The 26,268-nt window shown below is 37.2% G+C and overlaps 1 protein-coding gene and 1 pseudogene across 2 annotated transcripts in view; one reads left to right on the top strand and one right to left on the bottom strand.

Moving 5' to 3' along the window:
- The window catches only part of LOC307154798 (B-cell receptor CD22-like), a gene marked incomplete at both ends in the record, with an annotated part of 258,223 nt that overhangs the window by 223,936 nt on the left and 8,019 nt on the right, over window positions 1–26,268 (top strand). The window lies entirely within an intron of this gene.
- LOC307154546 (dnaJ homolog subfamily B member 1-like) lies at window positions 1,568–3,630 on the bottom strand (annotated as a pseudogene). Its single transcript has 2 exons — window positions 3,137–3,630; window positions 1,568–1,796 (listed from the first exon to the last, which is right to left on the bottom strand). The product of its transcript is annotated as a dnaJ homolog subfamily B member 1-like (transcript).

Genomic DNA, 26,268 nt, shown 5'->3' with positions numbered 1-26,268 from the left:
GAGCTAATTCACAGTAATGTGACCACTCCCCGGAGAGCGCGTGCTATTCAAACGCAAATTCTGAGAACTATTGAAGATCTGTGAAACGCCCACATCAGCTGTAAACAAAGCGCGTCGCGATCGAGTGAGGCATAATATAGCCTACCTTATGGAGAAAAGATTCCTCAGAACAGTGCTGATATGAGGAACAATATATCCTGATATGAGGAGCAGATCCCGCTGAGGAGTGAGGTAGGCTGTTTTCTTTTCTCAAGTGTGGAATAACGTTATGGAATAACGTTAGTGTAGGCCTATGCAAACCACAAAAAGATGAATCGCATTTCTATAATATGACTCGCCTTTCTGTGAGATGAATGAAGGGTACATATTTGTAAAGACTGTTTAGCCTAAATATAAATCGCGCGTCTGTGTGTGAAAGAATAAACTGTTTTGCTATAGCCTACTGAGATGAGTAAAAATCGACTGGAATATGTTGAAATAAAATGTATTTGTATAAGCAACATATTAAACTGCAAATTAGCATTTATATGCCCTAATATTTCATAAAAACAACGTTACAGTCAGTCACTTGTTGACTAGATTTGGGTACAGTTTTTAGGCTACTGTAAAATATACTGCCACATAAAATAAGCTTTTGTTTAGCAATTTCTGCTCATATCTAACGTTTTATATATATATATATATATATATATATATATATATATATATATATATATATATATATTTGTCAAAAATAAAGTCATAGACTAAGATGTTAGATGTTCCAATGTTGGCTATATTCAAACTAATGAATACATATGATAAAATGTAGGCCTATAATCTTTTTTCTTTTTCTTTTTTACAAAGAAAGAGTACACTTGAAATATTGTTGAAATTGTAATTATTGTTGTAATTGTAACATTTTTAATAAAATAGCAAAACATATTTACAAGAGAGATGTAAGCAAAATCTTAAATGGTCAATATAAGTCTTCTTCTAAATACATCCTTTGTCCTTGCATTGTGGCTCAGTCAGTGTCACACCTGAAAGAATGGCTCATTAGGCAGAGTCATTATGCAGAGTGGGTGGGACAAGGTGTAAACTGCTCCTCCCCCTCGCATATTGGCTTTCCAAGCAAAACCTGTTTTACACCATTTAAATCAATGTATTTTTTTTTGTGAACGATAAAGCAAGACTATTTTCATATAATTTTGAAGCTAGAACTCAAAGGGACCACATCCATTAGTCAAAAGTCTTGTGGACACATATTTAATATGTGTTTTGTGGTCTTAATTCAGCAACTTTCATTTTTATTTTTTCCAATAACCACGCATAAACATTATTCTCTTAAAAATACAAACATCTACATACAAGTTGCTCGCATATTATGGTAGCCCTGTTTGTGCTATATAGAGTGAATTTACACCTTTGCCATTAACATGTTTATAAATAACTGAAAAAAGCACAAATGTCAAGGCATGTCAGAACATCTCAAGGGCCCCAAAAACACCTTGGTCCCCAGAGGGTTAAATACTATGAAACCAAAAATTCCCAATGGCAATGTCTCCAGCATTGCAGTATACACGGCTCAAGAAGCCGGCAAAACATTAGCGATAGTGTCCTTGGCACTTTGGCTTAATCTTTCGGGAAACTTGACCTCATACTCGACAATCAAGTCCACACGACGATCTGGGGATTTCGGAAGAGGAAGACCCTCCCCGGTGACACGCCGTTTCATCCTGGGACGGACAATGTCTTGAGTTGTTAAGTTAACCGTGCAATTATCCAGGAACGTTAACTGTGCAACCACAAAGTGCCTGAGAAAGTAGAGAAGAACAGGATTAGAAAAATACAGACAGGGAAGAAAAGAGTTTGTAATCAAACTCTTAAAGGGGTCATATAATGGTACATGCACTTTTACAAGTTGATTGTACTGAAATGTGTGTTGGCAGTGCCTGTACACAACCATCATAAAAAAATAAAAATCCATCCAGTGTTTTTTTTTTTTTTTTTATCTTATATGTTTTCCCCTGTCTCAAATCAAGCCGTCTGACCATGTGACGTCACACGGTTGGACGCCCCTCCCACGATTGTTAATTGACAGCAGCGTTTCAACACAGACCCGCCCTGAGCGAGCTGTCATCATAGTCCGCCATTGTTGATACGCTGGAGCAGAATGCCGTCTAAGCGATTGTGGTGTACTGTTCTTGGGTGTAATAACGAACACAGCAGTCATTTTGATGTTCCTAAATCTGAACCGCTGAAGACGCAGTGGCTGAGTTTTGTTTTCAAAGGGAATATTCCCCATGATCAACGTCAATGCTTTCATGTTTGCGTGAATCATTTCTCACCAGACTGCTTTATAAACGAGAACAATGAAAAAGGTATTAGCTCCTGTCTGAGTATGTGTTGTTTATGTGCCTAATGACTGTCATAGTCTCACAGACTGCTTATTTTTTAAACAGATCAGTAAAATTTTAGTGGTTCAGCCCTGACAGTTGTTCCTAACACTGCACAGATAACGTTACGCATCACTGACAAGCCTACATTTACTGAAAAAAAGCTTTTCATGACCATTAGCTGTAACATCAATCTGTCAATAAACTAATGTATACATCAGTAAACACATAGCGTTCATATCTCACTACTCTACCCTGCCAGTACAAACAAAGATAGATCAAAGTGACATTACGTTAACCAACCATTCAGAAACGTCATGTTCGAGCCTTAATTGTCGAACTTCTTCGGGGCCGTCATCTTGTTCCGGGTCCGACTCCGGTTCAAATTGATACGATTGGTTGCACAGATGTGTCCTCAGAGACTCCCGCTGCCATTCTTTCTCCAAAATATACCCTCAACTGTTGTCAAGGCAACACTCCACGTGTGTTGTGTCAAATGAACAGAACAGAGGGGCGGGGTGAGCAAAGCTCATTATCATTTAAAGACACGTGCACTTAAATGGCGTGCTGAAAAAAGAGTTGTTTTTGACCAGGTAAAATGAAAGGTAAAGGACCAGGTAAAGTATTGTGTTTTCTTACAATACTAATGAGAATTGTTAATTAAAGTATATTACAAACTTTTCATTTAGACCCTAAAGAATCATATTAACTTGTACAAAAATGGCATATGACCCCTTTAAAATAGGAGCACATCTTACCTCTTTGAGTGTATTTTTTTCAGAATAAATAATGTCCGATCAGTCTCTTCTGTACACTGGATGAGGCTTATCCTTCACCACAAACACCACATCTGTGGGGATATTTGTTGGTGTCTCATCCCCTTCCTTAGGGAAAGTAATCTTGGTTACTTCTTTCCAGCCTTTCTTCACTTCCACTGTAAGGATCTTGTCCTCAGTGCGCGTCGTTCTTCCGTCGGGATTCAGGCGTTTGCGGGAGATCTTCATCTTCTTGGTGCAGCCAGTGAACACTTCTTCTAGGTTGACCCTCAGGTCGTGGGTCAAGGGAGGATCCTGTTTTTTGGCCAGTGCCCCGCTGGGACCTCGTGTGTTAAAGGAGCGTGGGAAACCACCCATGCCAAACCTAGCAAATGGGTCATCAGTTTCCATTCCCTCGTCCATGTCACCGTAACGGCAAACAACGTAACGTGTGTTCGAAAGGGTAAACAAAGAGGGCACATATTACAGAACTGTGTGGTGTTGAACAAAAATGATAGACAACTCATAAAAACTGCACCAAGGGACAAAATTGAATGAATTAAGATGAATTAATGAAATGTTTATTATTTTACATGGAACTGTTCATTACCTTGATTACCCAACTACTACATACTCTTCCTAACTCAAATTCACAGAAACTGAACTTTTATGCAAAATCTCATCAATACAATCAGTTATTGTAGTTTAAATTAGGGCCGTAACCACCATAATAATTACCAACAAGAACCCCACAATTATTTGAAATGGCCATAATGTAATTAGAAATTTTAAAATGCTGTCTAACAGCGCTCGTCAATGTCAAAATGTTTGAGATGACCATTCAAATCAAAGAAGGCGGGGCTTAATGTTCACATAAGACAAGTGCAAATTCCAACCAAAGTCCCTTTCCAGTTTTTGCATTGAAAGATTGTGGGGTGAGGTATAACTAGATGTAAATATTTGACAACTGATTTATGATAGAAATGTTCAACGGCCGGCAACAGGCTAATATCAGTGATGCAAAAAACTAAAATTTTGCTTAGAGGAGACCGGGGACAGTTGCATCAGGGGATGGTTGCAACATGTCATTTTTCTCCAATCAGAAACAAGCTAGAGTGATGACACATATACAGTATGTCATATGTAATCATCTTTAAATGGAATGTGTAATTAGCAGACAAATTATACAAATTTGATTGGTCTAGTCCAAATAGATTTCACAAACGTAATTCCTATCGACCAGCTCACTTAGCACGGCGTTCGTGGCTCGACTAGTCGAGACTGTTTTCCAAGATGACGCCTGCCTGTATACGCGTAATGTACTGTCTTTATAAAGTATCTTCTTATTAAACTGTCTGTACACTTACAAAGTTCTCAATGCCTCGGTTTGCATGTAGGGACCCTCATTATGCTACTGTGTTAGTGTGAGGCTATTGTGAGCCTTGTTAGTGGTATTAACTAGTGATTTACTTTTACTTACTCTGTGCCCCATATACTAGTGTTATAAGCTAATCTGTTTTTAGAGATAAAACTCTTTACATTCGATTTTCATGAAAACACATCCCAGGGAACGATCGACTCGGTAACCATGTGTTAATTACCCCTAGGTTCATTTTTCACTGGAATTGTCCTTTAACACCACACATATTTATATTCTTGGCCAGGGAGTTTGTGATTCTTGCTGTCATTATTCTCCAAACTCCATCTCTGGTGTCTGTCCCACCTTTCATTGCCAACATGCTTATCTGTGAATTAACATTTATTTTATTAATTGTTAAAATAAAAAGCCAATTATCCACTAAAGGGATAGTTCAACCAAAAATGTAAATTCTGCCATCATTTCCTCACCTCCACTTGTTCCATGCCTGTATGAGTTTCTTTCTTCTGTTGAACACAGCAAAACAAAAAAATTAAATGTTGTTAAAGGATTAGTTCACCTCAAAATGAAAATTTCCTAATAATTTACTCACCCCAATGCCATCCAAGATATCTTTCTTTCATCAGTGGAAGAGAAATTACGTTTTTGTAGGAAAACATTTCTGGATGTTTCTCCACAGACTGGGCTTCAATGGTTACCATCATTTTGCAGTCAAAGCAGTTACAAAGGTCTTTGAAGAGCTTCAACGGGCTGGTGAACGATCCCAGCTAAGGATTAACCCCCTGAGGTTGACGGTATCGCCGGCGATACCAGCTCGCTTTTTTTCAGTTCAGTTCAAAAGAAATTAATTTTGCTCTGTGGACTTTGATATTACAAGCAAGTTTCATACATCAATCGATTCTGTTAAATGTGTATTATTTTTGTGTATACTCACAATAAAAACAAAGTGTTGTGCTTTTTGCCAAATAAAGAAAAATAAACGTGATGCGAGTTCTGCCTTCTATCTCTCAGTGAAGACCATTCTGAAACGCGTCCGAAAATGAACTAACTCAGCGAATACTCAGTCAAACTGGCATACAGACATACAGGCATGAAGCTTGAATTCTCTTCTCTTAAATGAAGTAATTTATATAAAAAACAAATATTCTCATCTTGTGAAATCTGTATTAAAAGAGAGCGATTCCAGTCGACCTCATTACAACTAATTCAAATGTAATGTGACTCCGCCTACGGAGAGCGCGCGCTATTCAAACGCAAATGAATGAGGCAATCCATGCAATCCTGTGAACGCCCCCATATCAGCTCGAGAAACACAAGTTTATTCAGATCATTACTTTAACACCGTCTCGTAGCGCTGTGAGGAATAACAATAATGAAAAAAGTACCTCAGAAGTGCGGGTATATCGAGGAGCGAGCTGAGGAATACTGTAAGTTTTTTTTTCTTCTCACATGAATCGGGTTTCTGTTTATGAATGAATGAACGGCAGAGATGCGCGCTGTTTACCACAGCTCGCAAAAAGACAGTTTAAATTTAAATTGCGTCTCTGTGTGAATGAATGATGATGTTTTAGCAAACTGTATTGCCGTACTGAGTTGAGTAAAAATCGACAGAAATATGTTGAAATAAAATGTAGGCTATTTGTATAAGCAACGTTTTAAACTGAAAATGAACATATGCCCTAATATTTCATAAAAACAACGTTACAGTCAGGCGTTTCTGTTTGTGTATGAATGTTTCGGTTTTAGCAAACTGTATTGCTACACTCAGTAAATATCGACTAAAATATGTTGAAATAAAATGTATTTGTATAAGCAACGTATTAAACTGCAAATTAACATTTATATTTCTTATAATAAAAATGAAAGACCTATGTTACAGACATATGAAAGACAACATTTCGTTGATTAGTTTTGGATAGATTATACATTTTTAATGTAAAATATCTGCCACCTCAAATAAGCTTTCAAATAAGTTTGCCAATATTTGCTTATGTTAAATATAATATGTTTTGTCAAAAATAAAGTTATCAAATAATCAATCAAATCCTTAACTTTGAAATATGTATGATAAAATGTATACTTTAGTTTTTACAAAGAAAGATTACACTTTCTTTGTAATTGTAACCTTTTTAATAAAAAAATATATTTACAAGGTAGATGTAAACAAACTATTAAAAGGTAAATATAAGCCTTTTCTTTAAATAACTTTTATTGTGTTTTATTATTGACAAATTTGGGGAGAGGATAAATATTCCAAAACTGAAAATACAGTATGAGAATTAACTGCACAATTACTAGACATGTTTTCCTTGGATATTATAGGCCAAATTGCAAGCACAATATGTGGAAAAATAAAAAAGAATTGAGATGCTTCCAACTGTTGCTCTTGCATTCTTGTGGCTCAGTGACTCACCTGAATGAATGGCTAATTAAGTATGCAGGCCCCATTGTCTCCTCAGGTGTGAACCACTACATATGCATGACCGTAGACGCCCACTCCGCATATGGCCTTTCCAAACAGAAAGTGCTTTGCAAAATTCAAATCAATGTATTGTGTTATGTGAATGATAAGGCAGGGTGATTTTCACTTCATTTTGAAGAAAAAACACTAGGCAATGACATATTTTAGACAAAAGTCTTATTGGCACATATTTAGAATGTGTTTTATGGCCTTATTTCAGAAACTTTAGTTTTTAGTTTTTTCAATAACCATGCATAAACATTATTCTCTCAAAAATGCAGACATGTACATTCTTGTTGCTCACATTTCATGGTAGCCCTGTTTGTGCTAAATAGTGTGTAATTTTTTTTTGCCATTAATATGTTTATAAGCAACTGAAAAAAGCAAAAATGTCAGGGCATGTCAGAACATCTCAAGGACCCCAAAAACCCCTCAGACCCCAGAGGGTTAAGGGCTTATCTACCGAAACGATCGGTCATTTAAAAAAAAAATATATATATTATTATATATTTTATAAGCACAATTATTCGTCTTGAGTCGGTATACCAAGCACTAGGACCTACATCATCACTGAAAGGTCACGCTGGAAGTCCCGGCAGAAGTGCCCATAGATGAAAGTACCGTTTGTAAACAGTGGGGCGGTACTTCCGCCAGCGCAGGCGCCGTCGAGCGTGACCTTTAAGTGACGACGTAGTTCCTGGTGCTTGGTATAACGGCTCTAGACGAAAAATTTCGCTTATAAAGTATATCAATTTTTTTTTTTTTTTTTTTTAATGACCGATCGTTTCGCTAGATCAGCCCTTAATCCTCAGCTGGGATCATTCACCAGCCCGTTGAAGCTCTTCAAAGACATTTGAAACTGCATCGATTCTGACTGCAAAATGATGGTAACCATTGAAGCCCAGTCTGTGGAGAAAAATCCAGAAATGTTTTCCTACAAAAACGTAATTTCTCTTCCACTGAGGAAAGAAAGACATGGATATCTTGGATGGCATTGGGGTGAGTAAATTATTAGGAAATTTTCATTTTGAGGTGAACTAATCCTTTAACCAGACAGTAGATGGTAACCACTGGCTTCCATAATATATATATATTTTTTTTTTACCAATGTTACCTTCGACTGTCTGGTTACCAACATTCCTCAAAATGTCTTCTTTGTGTTCATCAAAAGAAACCAACTCATCCAAGCTTAAGTTTTAAATTTCCAGTTTTGTTTGAACTTCCTTTAAAAAACAACAACAGACAAAAAAAAAAAAAAAAAAAAAATATTATTAATATTAATAATAATAATAATAATAATAATAATATTAAGCCTAAACAAAACATATATCTTGAATATAACTGACTTACCAATTGCTTTTGAAAGTCAGGAAATTTTCTCAATCGCTCCTCCAAGTTTTGCAGAGACTGAAGATCAGCTACTGGCAGTAGGTTTGCTTCAAGGCCTATGTCTTCTTCACTGACAGATTTTAGACCCTGAACTGTCCTATAGATTATCTTCATTTGGTCCATCATGATCTCTTGATTTGTGAGAATGTTACGCAGGAGGGCTGAAACAAAAGCAAGAAACTGAAATAAACCCCCTAAGTCCATATGGTACACAATACACTGTTAGACCTTACCGTTTTTTTTTACAGTAAAATACTGGCAACACTGTTGCCAGTAATTTACTGTTAATTGTGCAGTTCTTTACTGTAAAAATGCACTAAAACTCGAGTTAACTAATTTCACTTGCAGAAACCGACTGCCTTAAATTGACCAACTGTCATTTAAATGTATTAACTAAAATTTACAATGCATTAATAATGTGAGCAAAGTATTACTGTGAACTTATTTCATTTGAAACCACAACAAAACTTTTGTAAATAAAGAGCTTTCCACTGGACCAGCAACTACACAGTCACCGCCTGTTAAATAAAGCAACATGCAGCAAATCATCAATGTTTGTAAATCTTCTCCTGGACTGAAGCACAGGCTCTACTCTTCTGCACAATGGTGACACAAAAAAATACATTTTACAGTAAACTACTGGCAACAGTGTTGCCAGTATAAACCTGTTTTATAACTTACAGTTTATTACTGTTAAAATACATTTTGTGGGTGTGTCTTTTTATCTTACACTGTTAACCCTTTCAACCCCACAGGGAAATCTACACTACAAAGAGTAAAAGTAACATTGAGACAGTGTTGCAGTGAGATAATTAAGAGAATATGTAAGTGATTGTTGAGCATTAGTGATGAACACCTGCTGTTAGAACAGAAAATAGAGAAACACAAGACCTACAACTGACTTCCAGCCAGTACACATTATTACACTTATTATTAACCAGTATGACTTTATTTCATACATCTACAGAAGTTGTTATTGAATTATAGAGATCAGTGCTTGCTTTAGTTGGGATTAGTTTTTCTTTTGCTGCTTGAGCTGTGTTATTGCAAGTCACACTTGTGCACACACACAGTTTATGAATGATTGCGGTTGTAATGATTATGATGACAAAATCATCATATTGCCTGTTCATTTACTAAGGAATTCATCCTCAATTAAAAGTGTTACATTACCACCACTGTGAAACCACAACAATAAATTACAATGATTCATTTTTTTTAACACATCATGCATAACCAGAGAAACAGAGCTACACTGTCTTTCAGAAACACAGAGATATCACAATTTAGCACATGAATCTCAACAATGGTGGCAATATATATTTTTTTATTCATGCAGCAGTGCATGCTGGGAGTTTTATATTATCCTGGAACCCAGCATGCATTGCGACATGAAACTTTTGATTGTCACCATTGTTGAGATTCATGTGCTGATTGTTGATGTCTGTGTGTGTCTGAGTCAAGCAGGAATTTTTTTATGCACTATATGATTACAATATTCTTCAGAAGACCTTATTACAGAAGTATTGATTTTATGTTGTAGATTTACAGATATATGCTAATTATGAAATACCCATAAATTCAATGAATAAATACAGAAAAGATCAGAGAATCAGACATGTCCAGGATGATTGTGACATTATCACAAAAGCCAAAAACACCTGATAATCTTCCTCTTGGCTCTTTCTTGCCATAACAAATGTGTTTTATAAACTCACTGTGACAGCAGCCAGAGAGAGATGAATGGTAAGTAGTCAAGGGACAAGAGACCAACTAAAGCAAATACTGATCTCCATCATGGTGACAACAAACTTTATTATTAACTATATCTCTGTTAATTCTCAACAAGAACTTTTGTACATGTATGAAAGAAATAATCGTAAACTGGTTTCACACTCAGTGTTCCTGGAAGTCAGTTTTAGTTCTTGTGTTTCTCTTTTTTCTGTTCTTGTTTCTCTGTCCTTCAGTGATTCTGCTTATCAGGAGTTCATCAGTTTCTCAATTCACTCACTTCTTTTCATTCACTTTGTCAAGGGGACTTTACTAGTGAACTAATGTAGGGAATAGTGAATGAGGGTATAGGGCAGGGGTACTCAAGTTCAGATGCCAAGGGGGCCACATTTAAACCATATTAAATGTGAAGGGCCACAAATTACAACTTGCATCGTAAAACTTTATTTATGACAATATTTACAGTTTTTACTTATATAGAAATTCAGTTTATTCCCTATCTTGCTATAAGTCTTGCTAGTCTTTGTTCTATTTAAAGTAATACTGAACATAAAAAAAAAAAAAAATAATCTGGATAATAATTTTCTTGCAATATTAATGCAAAAAAGAGAGTTCATACTCAGAGTATTAAAAAACCTTGCTAGGTAAGTCTTGCTAGTCTTTGTCCTATTTAAAGTATGCTAATACTGAACATAAAAAATAAAATATATGGAACAAAAGGTGGATTAACAGTTTTCTAGCAATATTAATTATTAATATTAAGCAAAAAGAAAAAGAAAAAAAAGATACTCAAACAGAGTATTAAAAACCTCCTTGCAAGGTAAGTCTTGCTAGTCTTTGTCCAATTTAAAATAATACTGAACATGAAAATAAAAATGGTAAAAATTTACAATTCTGGAACAAAAAGGTAGATTAACATAAAGTAGTTTAAAAAAGTATACTCGGAGTATATGAGGAGCTCTTTTCCAAAACGCAATAATTCCATTTGCATAGTTTTCAGGAAAATAACTTTTTTTACCTAGACCCACACATTTTGTGAATATTCAATTTATCCTCTTAAAATGTTTTTTTTTTTCTGTTTTTTTTTTTTCTTTTGCTCAGTCTGAACATGTCTAACAATGATTATTAAATCAAACGACAGTATTGTTGATGATAAATTCAAAGTTTTTTTTTCTTTTTTTCAAAACGCTATTGCATCAATTTTTTCCCTAAAATGCTATAAATCCACCCTCCAAAAATACAAATTTTATTTTTCGTGTTTGCATTTATGAGGAAAAAACAATGTTACGTGACAGTTCTCCATCACGGACGTGAGCGCTCTGAAAGCGGACTTTCAGAGACCTCAAACAGAAAGCACAAACCTTTCTTTAAAAATGGCGTTTATCGCGTTTTGGAAAAGAGTTCTCCATATATTATCTTTATATTTAAATGTTTAAGAATTGTTGATTAGGCCTCATCAACTTAATATAGGCTATTAGGCTATAACAAATGTTCAATATTATGTTTTCTTTACATGACATTATACAGGGTCATACAGGTAAATTTTTCTTGCGAGCCGCGCCCAGTTCCGAACTAAACTGCCGGTTAAACTGAGGTTTGCAAGAGTGTCGTGACGTATAGACAGCTCGTAATTTTAATAGGAGCGCTTTTTGCTACGTTTATAACCCATTTACAATTTGAAAATAAGTTTTGTTTTTCATGCTGTTAAGAGGATCATCGGCCAATTACACACTGCACTAGAGATGCGCGGATCAGCTCTAACGTCACGCGAATCAGCTGTGATAGTGCGCAGCTCTGAATGCACGAGCTTGCGCGCCGCACACACAAGTTGCCTGACAGTTTTACCTTGTTTTACTATTGTTGCGCTTAGCAAGTTAATGGTACATTTCGAGATATAAAGTAACTAAATAAAATCTCACTAAACATTCCACACACAGAATGACGATGATGAATGTTATTTTTTTATTAATCGACCAACGGATTATCGTCCGTCCGCAATATACATAGATAAATCACGCTGTCTAATACTCGCGCAACTTTAGAGCTCAAATTATTAAAAAAGTGCGTTCATCTTTTGCATGACGCGGGCCATAAAATGAATGCCGATGGGCCGGATGTGAGTATCTGTGGTATAGGGTGTGACTGGGAAAACAGCCTCTGAGTGTCGATTTTGAGCAATGTTAATTCACAGTATATTCCTGTAGGCTAGTTTTGTTTTCTACGGTATATTACTGTTTTAATGGAAAATGGTATGATATTGTCAGAATTTGGCCTTTTTTTACAGCAAGGGTTAACAGTGTATGTAAAAGTGGTACATGATAGTATCACATTTCCCAATAAACAAATACTTACAAGTATTAAGAACAGCTTGATGTCTTAATAGTCCTTGTGGCTGGTGGTAAACAATTCCTCTCTGATGCCGATCAGGGGAAGTGCAGCTTCTTTGCAGTGGGTCAGGGGGAGAGTGACTTCTCTGAAAAGGGTCAGGGAGAGTATAATCTATCTCAAACAAGTCAGGAGAAATACAGCTTCTCTGAAGCGGGTCAGGGGAAGTGTTGCTTCTTTGAAACGAGTCAGCATTTGCATGGTTTCTTTGAAGCGGGTCAGGGGAAGTGTGGACTTTCTGAAACGGCTCAGCAGTTGTGTGGCTTCTCTGAAGCGGATCAGGGGAATTGTGGCCTCTCTGAAATGAGTCTGAAGTTTTGTGGCCTCTTCGAAGTGGATCAGAGGAAGTCTGGACCTTCTGAAACGGCTCAGCAGTTGCACTATTTCTCTGTCGTGAATCAGGGGAAGCGTGGCATCTCTGAAGCAGGTCAGGTGGAGTGCAATCATTGTCAGACAAGTTGGGAGAAGTACAGCTTGTGTGGAATCTCTGAAGCTGGTTAGGAGAAGTGCAGCTTCTCTGAAGTGGGTCAGGGTTAATGCAGCTCCTCTCAAGTGGATCAGCAGTTGCATGGTTTCTTCGAGACTGGTCAGAATGTGTGTGGGCCCTCTTAGGTACATTAGAAGTATGATGACTTTGGGAATTAGGAGGGATATTTGGTAAACTATGTGAGGGTTTGAAGAAAGTTAGAACAGAGCATTTTAGGCATTTTCACAAGTTAAATTAATCAATTACCTTACTCAAAATAACAACTTATACTGCTTACAATTTTGTTGGCTTAGATTTGGCCAACACAGACTTCTGAGTAGATCCAGTCTTCTGCATCCTTTGGGAGTCAGAAGAAAATGAGTGAAAGATCTTCGGAGCTCTAGGCAGTTCTTCTTTTCTGTTCAGAGAAAGAGAAAGAAGCTATATGTCGTGTAAGAAATAAGTAAACAAAAAAAGAAAATTTATGGAAACTTACATTTTCTTTGCATTATCTTTTGACTGTAAAACACATTAGACTTATCAACACTGATTTCTTCATCCTCATCTTCTCCAGGAAAAGGTAGGTTCTTTGGCCTGAAGAATCACTAGACTAGTGTGATAAACAGTGCCAATTTTCTTCAGATTTTATTTAATATTTCCAAAATTATTCAAAAATAATGTTTTTTTTTACTCAAAAAATGAGATGCCTACTGTCAAATAAATGAGGCCTACAATTAATCAGATGCAAATATAAATATAAAACCAGTCCTAATTGAAAGAGAACAAGTTGACAAAAAGATTGAATCCAATATTGGGTGAAAATATAGCATAACGAGTGATTTATAAGCAATCTTTTGTAGTCCGGTCATTTTTGACCGGGAAGACCACAAGTGTAACAAGGTGACAAACCCCCCCCCCCCCTAAAAAAGTAAGAAAATTGTCAAAAAACATTTGAGAAGTAGTTATACCATCTGTGAATCAAGTCACTAAGTTTCAGTCCAAAGCGATAACATTAACTAGTATTTTGGGGTAAAAGAAAATTCTCTCCGGGTCAAAATGACCCGAACACCACATGAGGGTTAAAATGTCCACCTCCACTCCATTTATTATCCTAAATTAGATGCACCTGTTTGAGGTTGTTAGCTGCATAAAGACACCTGTCCTCCCCATACAATCAGTAAGAATCCAACTACTAACATGGCCAAGACCAAAGAGCTGTCCAAAGACACTAGAGACAAAATTGTACACCTCAACAAGGCTGGAAAGGGCTACGGGGAAATTGCCAAGCATGCAAGCTAAACATGACTGGTCAATCTCCCTCGGACTGGGGCTCCATGCAAGATCTCACCTCGTGGGGTCTCAATGATCCTAACAAAGGTGAGAAATCAGCCCAGAACTACACGGGAGGAGCTGGTCAATGACCTGAAAAGAGCTGGGACCACCGTTTCCATGGTTCTGTTGGTAATACACTAAGACGTCATGGTTTGAAATCATGCATGGCACGGAAGGTTCCCCTGCTTAAACCAGCACATGTCAAGGCCCGTCTTAAGTTTGCCAATGACCATTTAGATGATCCAGAGGAGTCATGGGAGAAAGTCATGTGGTCAGATGAGACCAAAATATAACTTTTTGGTCATAATTCCACTAAACGTGTTTGGAGGAAGAAGAATGATGAGTACCATCCCAAGAACACCATCCCTACTGTGAAGCATGGGGGTGGTAGCATCATGCTTTGGGGGTGTTTTTCTGCACATGGGACAGGGCGACTGCACTGTATTAAGGAGAGGATGACCAGGGCCATGTATTGCGAGATTTTGGGGAACAACCTCCTTCCCTCAGTTAGAGCATTGAAGATGGGTCGAGGCTGGGTCTTCCAACATGACAATGACCCGAAGCACACAGCCAGGATAACCAAGGAGTGGCTCTGTAAGAAGCATATCAAGGTTCTGGCGTGGCCTAGCCAGTCTCCAGACCTAAACCCAATAGAGAATCTTTGGAGGGAGCTCAAACTCCGTGTTTCTCAGCGACAGCCCAGAAACCTGACTGATCTAGAGAAGATCTGTGTGGAGGAGTGGGCCAAAATCCCTCCTGCAGTGTGTGCAAACCTGGTGAAAAACTACAGGAAACGTTTGACCTCTGTAATTGCAAACAAAGGCTACTGTACCAAATATTAACATTGATTTTCTCAGGTGTTCAAATACTTATTTGCAGCTGTATCATACAAATAAATAGTTAAAAAATCATACATTGTGATTTCTGATTTTTTTTTTTTTTTAGATTATGTCTCTCACAGTGGACATGCACCTACGATGACAATTTCAGACCCCTCCATGATTTCCAAGTGGGAGAACTTGCAAAATAGCAGGGTGTTCAAATACTTATTTTCCTCACTGTATATATATAAAGTTTTATATATAAAGTAGCCTAGCCTACAGTACAAATGTTACTGCCGCTCGTCACAACGGCTGTCACCAGTTGCTAGGCGACAAAACCAGACAGTCCCATTGAATAACTCCTGGGACACAGCTAGCAACAATTTGTTAATGTGACAATACATTTTTTGTTAGTTTCATTTTCTAAATAACCAGTGGTGGAATGTAACAACATACATTTACTCTGGATTAAAGTATCATTTTGAAGTACTTTAGATTGTTATTCAACTTCACTTCATCTCAGAGGCAAATATTGTACTTTTTATAAAAAACTGACTTTTTACACATGGATATTAGATTATGATATTAGATATTGTTTAAAAAACTATGAACAGTATATAATATAAACACTGAAATATGTTCTGGAGGGCTGCTGTCTTTTGAGTATGTGAGTTCATTTCTTTTTTCCTCCTCTTTCTGAGAACATCTCAGTGACTGGCAGCCGTCGCCTGAGTCAGCCCTGCAAACCTGTTGGTGGACAGTGGAAATATGCCCTGATCCCAGATGATGACAGTGGGAATATGCCCTGATCCCAAATGATGACAGTGTAAATATGCCCTGATCCCAGATGATGACAGTGGGAATATGCCCTGATCCCAAATGATGACAGTGGAAATATGCCCTGATCCCAGATTATGACAGTGGGAATATGCCCTGATCTCAGATGATGACAGTGGGAATATGCACTGAGTTCAGATAATGACAGTGGGAATATGCACTGATCCCAGATGATGACAGTGGGAATATGCACTGATCTCAGATGATGACAGTGGGAATATGCACTGATCTCAGATGATGACAGCGGGAATATGCACTGAGTTCAGTCCCTCAAACTGCCACCAGAGATCACCATCTCCTGCGACATCAACCTTGATGAGCCTCACCTGTAAATCACTATCATTCATCTTCATTCATCTTCACAATTATTCATCTTCAACTTACAGAAAAAGATCATCATTTCTCTTTAAGTAGGTTTAGTTCAGTAATGCTGTTCTCTTGTTGAGGGAGGGACTGTGATGTTTCCATCGCTGGTCATTAATAAACAGTGTTAACTACACAGAGTCCTTCACTGTAAAGCTAAAGTGCTCGTGTTAAAACAGTCAGTCATTTGGTTGCTGTTGATCTGATGAGCTTCAACACGGTAAGACAAACACACTCTTACTTAAATGATTATTTCTCATATAACATGCGTGTCTTTACATGAAGAAATGTTAAGAATAGGGTGATGTACATATACTTGTTTAAGTGATGAATATATTAGTGCAAGCATTCATTACTTCAATGAGCTCATTGTTTCTGCTTGAAATTATTACATTGTTTAAATTAATACATTTTTAACTAACTGTGACTTTGTATATGTACATTTCTGAAATGCATATCTTAGACAGTTTCCTCTGATAACAGATCACTCTAAATTGTAATGTGGACTTGTGTATTTTCTGTAAAGCTGCTTTGAAACGATGTGTATTGTGAAAAGCGCTATACAAATAAATGTGAATTGAATTGAATGCTGTATTATAGACATGTTATGCTGATGTGGGTCAGAATGGCTCCTCTTCCTCTGATCTTCTTTCTGCTCATGATTCACGGTGAGTCTCTCTTACATTCACATTAGAAACACTCTGATGTTTTATTTAAGGCCTCATGAGCGGCTGATCTGCACTTTCTTCTGTCCTGTTCTCACATATTTCTCTCTGAAACAGGAAGTTTGTGTTGAACATGTCAAACGCTCGTCCCTTTTAGAAATGTCCAATAGTCTTTTGCTACTTGCTAGTCAGTGTCACATGGTTTAGGGGGAGGGACTTTCTCAAAGTTTAGAGCTTTTGATTGGACAAAAATCACTGTAGCAGCAGCTCATGAATATGTTTGGCTCATGTTCTCGGAAGTGAATTTGTACATGTTAAATATTTATCATGTCAAAGGAGTTCACTAGCATAAATCAGCTCTGAGCTGATAGATAAGAACTAAAAGCCACAAAACTAATATGTTGATGTCATTGGGTATGTAATAAATCAACTTTTATTATTTTCTTCGTCTTATTTTTCATATATTTCATTATTTGAGAGTGCATCATGTTGTTCGTGGTTCTCTCTTCACTCCTCTGTCTCTGTACATTTACTTCTGCTTTTCTGCAACACCGTAATAAGTTTATTGTGATTGGCAAAACATATCAGAATTGTATTATATAAAATAACAGAATTTTAGAAGTTTAGTGACAACATCTTAAAATGTTTACATGGTACAATGACTGGTAGGCTACTGTTTTATTTAATTATTATTATTGCTTGACACAAATTTCATGATTTCAATTCTTTCAATCTCTATTACGAATTCAATTCTTGTGATTTTATTCCGATCTTGATTCAATATCGATTGATTTGGATGATATTAGGTACAGTAGATACATGTACATTTTTCTCAAGAAAAAAATAATCTCACACATTGCTGTAATCATACAGAGCCCTGTCAGCTATTATTATTAAAGATTAAAAATATTGTTTTTGTTTTTTATTATAATAACAACATTATAATATTGTAGTGATATAGGTAAAAATGTAATAAATATGTAGGCTAATATAGTGCACATATTTAGCAAATGGTCTCTATAGCAATTTTTTCTAGCCAATTAACGTGCTATGGTCATTAAATGGCTTTCCTAGGGTAAATGTAATGTTATGCTTCTCCAGCGTTATGTAACGCTATGTGATATTCTTGTTCTCCAGCTGTTTTATTGACTTCTTTCTGCAGCTGAAAAACACTGATTGATCGATATTATGTATGAGGTGTTGCACACACAGAAGAGGCTGTGTTTTCTGGTGACACATAATTTTTATTTCTATCAAATGCTGTACAATCTGAAAATTCAACAAAGACAACAATACATAGATATATTATATGATATTATAGGTCTGCACTACATGACGTCACCTAAGTGTGGACTCCATAAGTCCATAAGTCCATAAGTCCGGAGTGTGCCATTTGGGACAGGGCCAAAGTAGCTGGGAGTGTGACTACTTCATGTCAAAAAGTGAAACGCCCTGCGGCTCACCACTGCCGCCTAGTGTCACTCGCCAGTACACGCAGGTTTAAGTGATGTTAACATAAACATCTATAGCCTACTTACTAAATGCTAACCAACAATACATAATAATAAAACATATGAATAACAATATACAAGTATTTGAATCTATACGACTACTGAGGCGCTACAGCGATCTGCCACTTTATATTTACACGTCACATTTACAACGCCAAAACTTTATATATTGTTTTAAATTCGAAATAAAATTGACAGAATATGAGGGCTGAGAATTTGTTTCATATCAAAAGTAACCAGCTCTGTCTTGTCTGTTGGTGTCAGAGGTGTTAAGTCCAGGTTCAGAAAGTAAAAGTCCTCCTCAGTATTTTGTTCCAATCACCTGGATTTGCTAATTCAGCAGGAGAACTAATTAGTGAAATCAGCTGACTGAGTTCATGGGTGGAATAAACATATGGCAGTACTTCTACTTTCTGACCCCTGGACTATGGACCTCTGGTCAGTGTCAGTGCGATTTTTCTCTGCATGAGAAAATGTGTGTGTGGCGTGAGAGTGTGTGAAACGTGTCGATTAGAGTCTCAGGCTGAAAGTGTGACAGTTCACAGCCCTGCCTTAGCACTAGAATGTGAATATATTTTGCTCTTGTTCTCGGAAGTGAATGTGTATATGTTAAATATTTATTTAGTCATATTCCAGGATTTACAGTTTTTCTGAATTGCTAAAACACTAAACCCACTTCTCTGAACCAAATTCTCAATAGCCTAAACCAATTTGTCAAATAAATCACTCTTTCTGTAAAACATTAAACAAGTTCAAGTCGTTAAAACACTGTTTGCAAATCTCATGCACTCTTCTTGCAAAACTCAAAACACATTCTCACTCACTAAAACACATTTCTCACTGTGATGCACTTATGTTTCAAAACACTAAACACAGGCAGGCTAAAGTTAAACACAAGTACAACACAGTTGTCATCGTTTACACACAACGACTCAAAATTGTTCACACTTATTTCTAATGATGAGAAGAAACCAACTGTACAAGACAGTTTAAAGAGCCTAGATTTACTCAAAATGTTGCATTGAAGATTAGAGGAGGAAGAGTATGAGTATAAGAGGAGGAAGAGCGTGATTATAAGAGGAGGAAGAGTGTGAGTATAAGAGGAGGAAGAGTATGAGTATAAGAGGAGGAAGAGTATGAGTGGAAGAGTATGAGTATAAGAGGAGGAAGAGTGTGAGTATAAGAGGAGGAAGAGTGTGAGAATAAGAGGAGGAAGAGTGTTGAAGTGGAAGAGTATAAGATGAGGAAGAGTATGAGTATAAGAGGAGGAAGAGTGTGAGTATAAGAGGAGGAAGAGTATGAGTTAGAGGAGGAAGAGTGAGTATAAGAGGAGGAAGAGTATGAGTTAGAGGAGGAAGAGTGAGTATAAGAGGAGGAAGAGTGAGTATAAGAGGAGGAAGAGTATGAGTATAAGAGGAGGAAGAGTGTGAGTATAAGAGGAGGAAGAGTATGAGTATAAGAGGTGGAAGAGTGTGAGTATAAGATGAGGAAGAGTATGTGTAAGAGGAGGAAGAGTGTGAGTATAAGAGGAGGAAGAGTGTGAGTATAAGAGTGTGAGTATAAGAGGAGGAAGAGTGTGAGTATAATAGGAGGAAGAGTGTCTGTATAAGATGAGGAAGAGTATGAGTATAAGAGGAGGAAGAGTGTGAGTATAAGAGGAGGAAGAGTGTGAGTTAGAGGAGGAAGAGTGTGAGTATAAGAGGAGGAAGAGTATGAGTATAAGAGGAGGAAGAGTGTGAGTTAGAGGAGGAAGAGTATGAGTATAAGAGGAGGAAGAGTGTGAGTATAAGAGGAGGAAGAGGAGGAAGAGTGTGAGTATAAGAGGAGGAAGAGAGGAGGAAGAGTGTGAGTATAAGAGGAGGAAGAGTGTGAGTATAAGAGGAGGAAGAGTATGAGTATAAGAGGAGGAAGAGTGTGAGTATAAGAGGAGGAAGAGTGTGAGTATAAGAGGAGGAAGAGGAGGAAGAGTGTGAGTATAAGAGGAGGAAGAGTGTGAGTATAAGAGGAGGAAGAGTGTCTGTAGGTGTCAACCAGCTAATAAAGCATTACAGTAATCTAGTCTTGAGGTCATGAATGCATGAACTAACTTTTCTGCATCAGAAACAGATAGCATATTACGTAGCTTAGCAATGTTTCTAAGGTGGAAAAAGGCTGTTTTTGTAACATATGAAATATAATTTTCAAAATACAGGTTGCAATCTAATATAACACCCAGGTCTTTTACTGTAGAGGATAAAGTAACAGGACATCCTACTATGTTAAAGTTGTATTGTGAGAGGTTATGTGGGTGTTTTTTTGAACCGATAAGTATTACCTCTGTCTTGTCTGGATTTAATAAAAGAAAATTACGCGTCATCCAATCTTTTATATCTTTCACACACTCTGTCAATTTGGATAATTTAGCGTTTTCATACGGCCGTGATGAAATATAGATTTGAGTGTCATCAGCCAAGTGGCAACATATATATTGAGAATAATAGAGGGCCCAACACAGATCCCTGCGGCACTCCATAGTTTACTGAAGTTATGATCGATTTTTCTCCATTCAAATAGACAAAATGATAGCGGTCAGATAAGTATGATCTGAACCAGCTTAATGCTTGTCCTTGAACACCAGTATAATTTTGTAGTCGATCTAAGAGTATTGTATGATCTATAGTATCGAACGCAGCACTAAGATCAAGTAAAACTAGTATTGAGATACAGCCTTGGTCAGAAGCTAAAAGTAAATCATTTGTGATTTTAACGAGCGCAGTTTCAGTGCTATGGTGCGGCCTGAATCCTGACTGAAACTTTTCATAGATGTCATTTTCTTGCAAGAAAGAGCCCAGTTGAGCGGACACAACTTTTTCTAATATTTTAGACATAAATGGAAGATTTGAAATTGGTCTATAATTTGCTAGGTTATTATGATCTAATTGTGGTTTCTTAATGAGAGGTTTTATAACTGCCAATTTAAATGTTCTTGGAACATGACCTAAAGATAAAGATGAGTTAATATCATTGAGGAGAGGCTCTTCCACTACAGGTAACACTTCTTTCAGTAGTTTAGTTGGTATATGATCTAATAAAAATGTTATTGTTTTAGAGGAAGTGATAAGTTTATTTAACTCTTTTTGTTCTATAGTTGTAAAGCACTGTAATTGTTCTTGCGGGGTGATAATTGAGGCTGAATTATAAGGCGCGATTGAAGATTGAACGTTTACAATTGTGGTTCTGATGCTTTCTATTTTCTCAGTGAAGAAGTTCATGAAATCATTACTACTAAACTGTAACGGGATATTTTGTTCCGGTGACGCATGTTTATTTGTTAGTCTAGCCACGGTGTTAAATAAAAACCTTGGATTGTTTTGGTTATTTTCTATTAGTTTGCGGAGGTGCAAACTTTTTATAATGTGACATACTGTCTTTCCACGCGATTCTAAAGACCTCTAAATTAGTTTGTTTCCATTTACACTCTAAATTACAGGTTTCTCTCTTTAGAACATGCGTAGTATTGTTGTACCATGGTGCTTTAATTTTCTCTCTGACCTTTTTTAATTTAACGGGTGCAACAATATCCAATGTTCTGGAGAGAATGGTGCTCATAGTGCTAGTTATTTCTTCTATTTCATCTGTTTGTTTGGGTTCAGGCAGCAGCAGAGACAGATCGGATAAGCAATTTGAGAAATTATCTATGGTAGATGGGAGGATTGTTCTGCCTGGTCGTATGAATAAAAATGATGTTTATTCAGCCAGCGCACATACCTGTATTTACTTCCTGTTTTCGGGTCGAAGTCCATAGTAATCGGTTGTCGAGTTCGCGCGCGTGATCATAGGTACTAAACCAATGCGCGTGAACTCGACAATCGATTGGTTTAGTACCTATGTATCTACACACACACACACACACACATATATATATATATATATATATATACTAGCCTACTTTTATCATGCTGTGTTTTATTATAGAATATAAAAACATCCTCGTATCGAACATGTAGGCTATACAAGCACTGAAAGGTTGCCTACCATTCTAGTTCACATTTCATGTTTCTGTCTATATATACATGTACATATATGACATTAGGCTTAGTTCATGTTTTTACTCCAAACTCATTTCATAACATACATTTTAATCTGGCACCACCAGTTTTTATCTTACCTTAAAAATCATCTCATCTTCAAATCACGTTCTTCTAATTCTTCTGAGGTAAGTCCAAGGTAAACAGCACAGCACAGCACAAACTGTCTTCCAAACTTGATGAAAAGCAGAGGAGTAAGTTACCGAAGTCTCTGATTCTTTGTTTTGAGGTGATGAGGGCGTTTACAGGTCTGCGTTTCTCCGCATGGATCATTTGCATGTCAATCGCTCGTGCGCGCGTGGGCGTGTTCAAATTAAATTTAATGAGGACGCGTTTGAGAAACTGTACATGCCGCTGCTTTCGTATGGATTACTTAAAAATAGAATATTTGTTTTTTATATAATTTACATACTTTAAAAATAGAGATTCTAAGTGTTGTATAGACATGCGTTTCAAGTCTGTGTGACAAACATTCGCTGAGTTACAGGTCATTTTCTGTCGCGTTTCAGAATGAGTTTTACATTGAGACTGACGGCAGAACGCACATCGTTTATTTTCTTTGTTTTACGAAAAACACAACATTTTGTTTTTATTATGAGTGTACACAAATAAAAGAAGACATTTAACATTTTTTAATGATGTACAACACAAGTATGTAAAATCAAAATCAACAGAGTATTTTGCACTGATATGAAAAAAAAAAGAGCAGATCACGCCGGCGTGATTGCCGACCTCAGGGGGTTAAACTTGTCACCTGTTTTCTGGGTAACATTAAGAATATCTCTATAGATTGTTGCAACACCACCGCCACGACCAATCAGACGGGGCTCATGCTTATAACAGTATCCTGATGGTGTAGACTCATTAAGACCGAAATAATCATTTGGTTTAAGCCAGGTTTCAGTAAGGCAAAGTACATCAATGCTATTGTCTGTGACTATTTCATTTACAATAACTGCATTAGGTGTGAGTGATCTAATGCTTTGAAGACCTAGCTTTAGAAATTGTTTTTGTTCACTAATAGCGAGATTTTCTGTTTCAATAACAATTCGATTTTTCCTAGGTCCTGCAGTAGATTTATTTGATCTCACTAAACGAGGAATAGACACAGTTTCTACGCAATGTTCTACACTAGTATTTATATCAATTAAGTTGGTGCAGCAGAGACTGTAATTTGGACTTTTGGTTACTAGTCAAACGGTATTTAATGACTTGGGTGTAAGCCATCAGCGCGGAAGAGCCTAGGACGTTCCCAAAACAGATTCCAATTATTTACAAAGAGCAGTTTCTGCTCATTACACCATGACATTAACCATTCATTTAGCGTGAATAATCTACTGAACTTTTCATGCCCTTGTCGGTACGTGGGAAGCGGTCCAGACACAATGATCGTTGTTTCAGGCGAAAACAACGATCATAAGAGGAGGAAGAGTGAGTTAGAGGAGGAAGAGTATGAATATAAGAGGTGGAATAGTGTGAGTATAAGAGGAGGAAGAGTGTGAGTATAAGAGGAGGAAGAGTGAGTATAAGAGGAGGAAGAGTGTGAGTATAAGAGGAGGAAGAGTGTGAGTATAAGAGGATGAAGAGTGTGAGTTAGAGGAGGAAGAGTGTGAGTATAAGAGGAGGAAGAGTGTGAGTATAAGAGGAGGAAGAGGAGTGTGAGTATAAGAGGAGGAAGAGTATGAGTATAAGAGGAGGAAGAGTGTGAATATAAGAGGAGGAAGAGTATGAGTATAAGAGGAGGAAGAGTGTGTGAAAGAGGTGATGAATGAGGAGGAAGAGGAAGAGGAAGGTGTGGAGAATGTGGTCAAGGCTGGATCTGCTTCAGGGTTTTTCTCTTCTCCTGCAGAGATGATATTCTCCGGTCGGACCGACATGAAGACGTGAAGCTGAAGCAGAATAAATCTCTCTCACTGACCTTGATTCTGCAGTTGCTCAACTCTTCTGACTGTACTTTACAGTAACATGCTTTTCATTTACAGTTTTTTACTGTAACCTTTTGGGCTTCTGCAGTTGGTCACTGTATTTCACAGTATGCAAATGCTGAATATACAGACATTCCATACTATACAATATTCAGTACAATACTATACAGTACTTGCAGTGCATACAGTATTTATTCACTCACCACTGTCAGGTGTCAGTGCTACTTTATTACATAATTGCAAAATTTGTTTACTTTGTTACAATATATAAATAAATATTGTAACGACACTGACAGTCCATCTGGCAGATGTTCTGAATTAGCGAATCCTGATTGTTTCTCTCATGCTAAAACACCTATGAGCATATACCCAGAAAGGCCTAATTGACTAGCTTTCTGACACAAGTGTCTACAAGCAGGCCCTGGTTAATGTTTTACACGACTTAATGAAATCAACGAACAGACCCCTGTTGTTATCGAACTGTCACCGGACTGGGGAAGAACACTTGCCTACTGTGTCTAACGTTTGTTCTTTGTGAACTGACGGCAAAGGACAAAGACTGATTCCATTCATTGTCAAAAAAAAATTAACTTCTATGACTCCTCAGGCTACAAAACTATTTATACAAAACCACTTTTGTCTCTGAGAATGCCATTTTCCAATCAAACCCCCAACCCCTCACGTGGTACGCCACCACGAGGTGCAACTGAGGAGACATTCTAACACACACACACGCACATTGCCATATATGGACTTCCACTAGTAAAATGTCATTTTACCAACTATTACAACTGTATAAAGAGTATTTCGGGTGATTTGCATGTTCACCAGTGTGATATTAGAATAGTTGTGTTTTTTGGATTACAGTAAGGTAATCTTAAAGTGCCTTTGTTCAACAAAAGAATGTATCTCTATGTTGCTATCTTTGTCAATATTCGTCCCTAGTATTGTTTTAATCCCCTTTGCACGACGAAGGAGATTCTTGATAAGAGACTGTGATAAACGTTATGGTTCCATGCGTTTTAATTCCCTGAGCATAATATCATATTTTGCCCTCTCGTGATTCCACACGAGGGTCGGGCTGCATTAACACAGGAATGCTCTAAGAGGATTCGTCCTCCACGAAAAAGGGGACGGTACACGGGACACTGATAAAAGCCTAAACCTTCAGTTTCCTCACTCTCTTCTCCCTCCTCCAAAACTTTGGAAACCCAAGTCCGGACCGGCTTCGGCCTGCTTCTCTTTTCTTCTCTTTTATTTCTTTTTATGTTTTTCTATAGTCTAGTTTCATTTTCCTATTCACCTCTGTTCATTCACGAGCTGAATGAACTTAGCCTGAATCATTCCCTGAATCAGATCCGACTCACGCTGCTCTTAAAGACACGCAGGACCCTGCCTTCCTTCCTCATATAAAGAGAACCATATGCAATGCAAGTATCGATTATTGAATTGAACTTATAATGTGATTTCTTTGTTGTCTCTTAAGGGTTACTGTCTGTGATATTTGCCATAGCCTACTGCGATCTCTGATCGCAGATTTTTGCTTTCACTTCCGATCTCATCTCCCATCCTTCTCTCTCTCTCTCATCCGCTCTCTCATCCTTTTCTGTCATTCTATCTTTCTCTAATTCTGATCATTTTATTCTCTCTCTCACTGTTATTCGTTATCTTGTATTGTTTAACTGTATTTTATGTACATAGACATATAATCCGTGTGTATTGTGTAGTTTGATATATTCCTTAGTTCGATGTATTAGTCCAATTATTAAATTCCATATGTCCTTGACTGACTCTGTTTTAATTG

Source organism: Squalius cephalus (assembly GCF_949319135.1).
Source record: "Squalius cephalus genome assembly, chromosome: 2".
NCBI classification, from domain to species: domain Eukaryota; kingdom Metazoa; phylum Chordata; class Actinopteri; order Cypriniformes; family Leuciscidae; genus Squalius; species Squalius cephalus.
The sequence above is the reverse complement of the archived record's forward strand: the minus strand, read 5'-3'. Positions and strand labels throughout refer to the sequence as shown.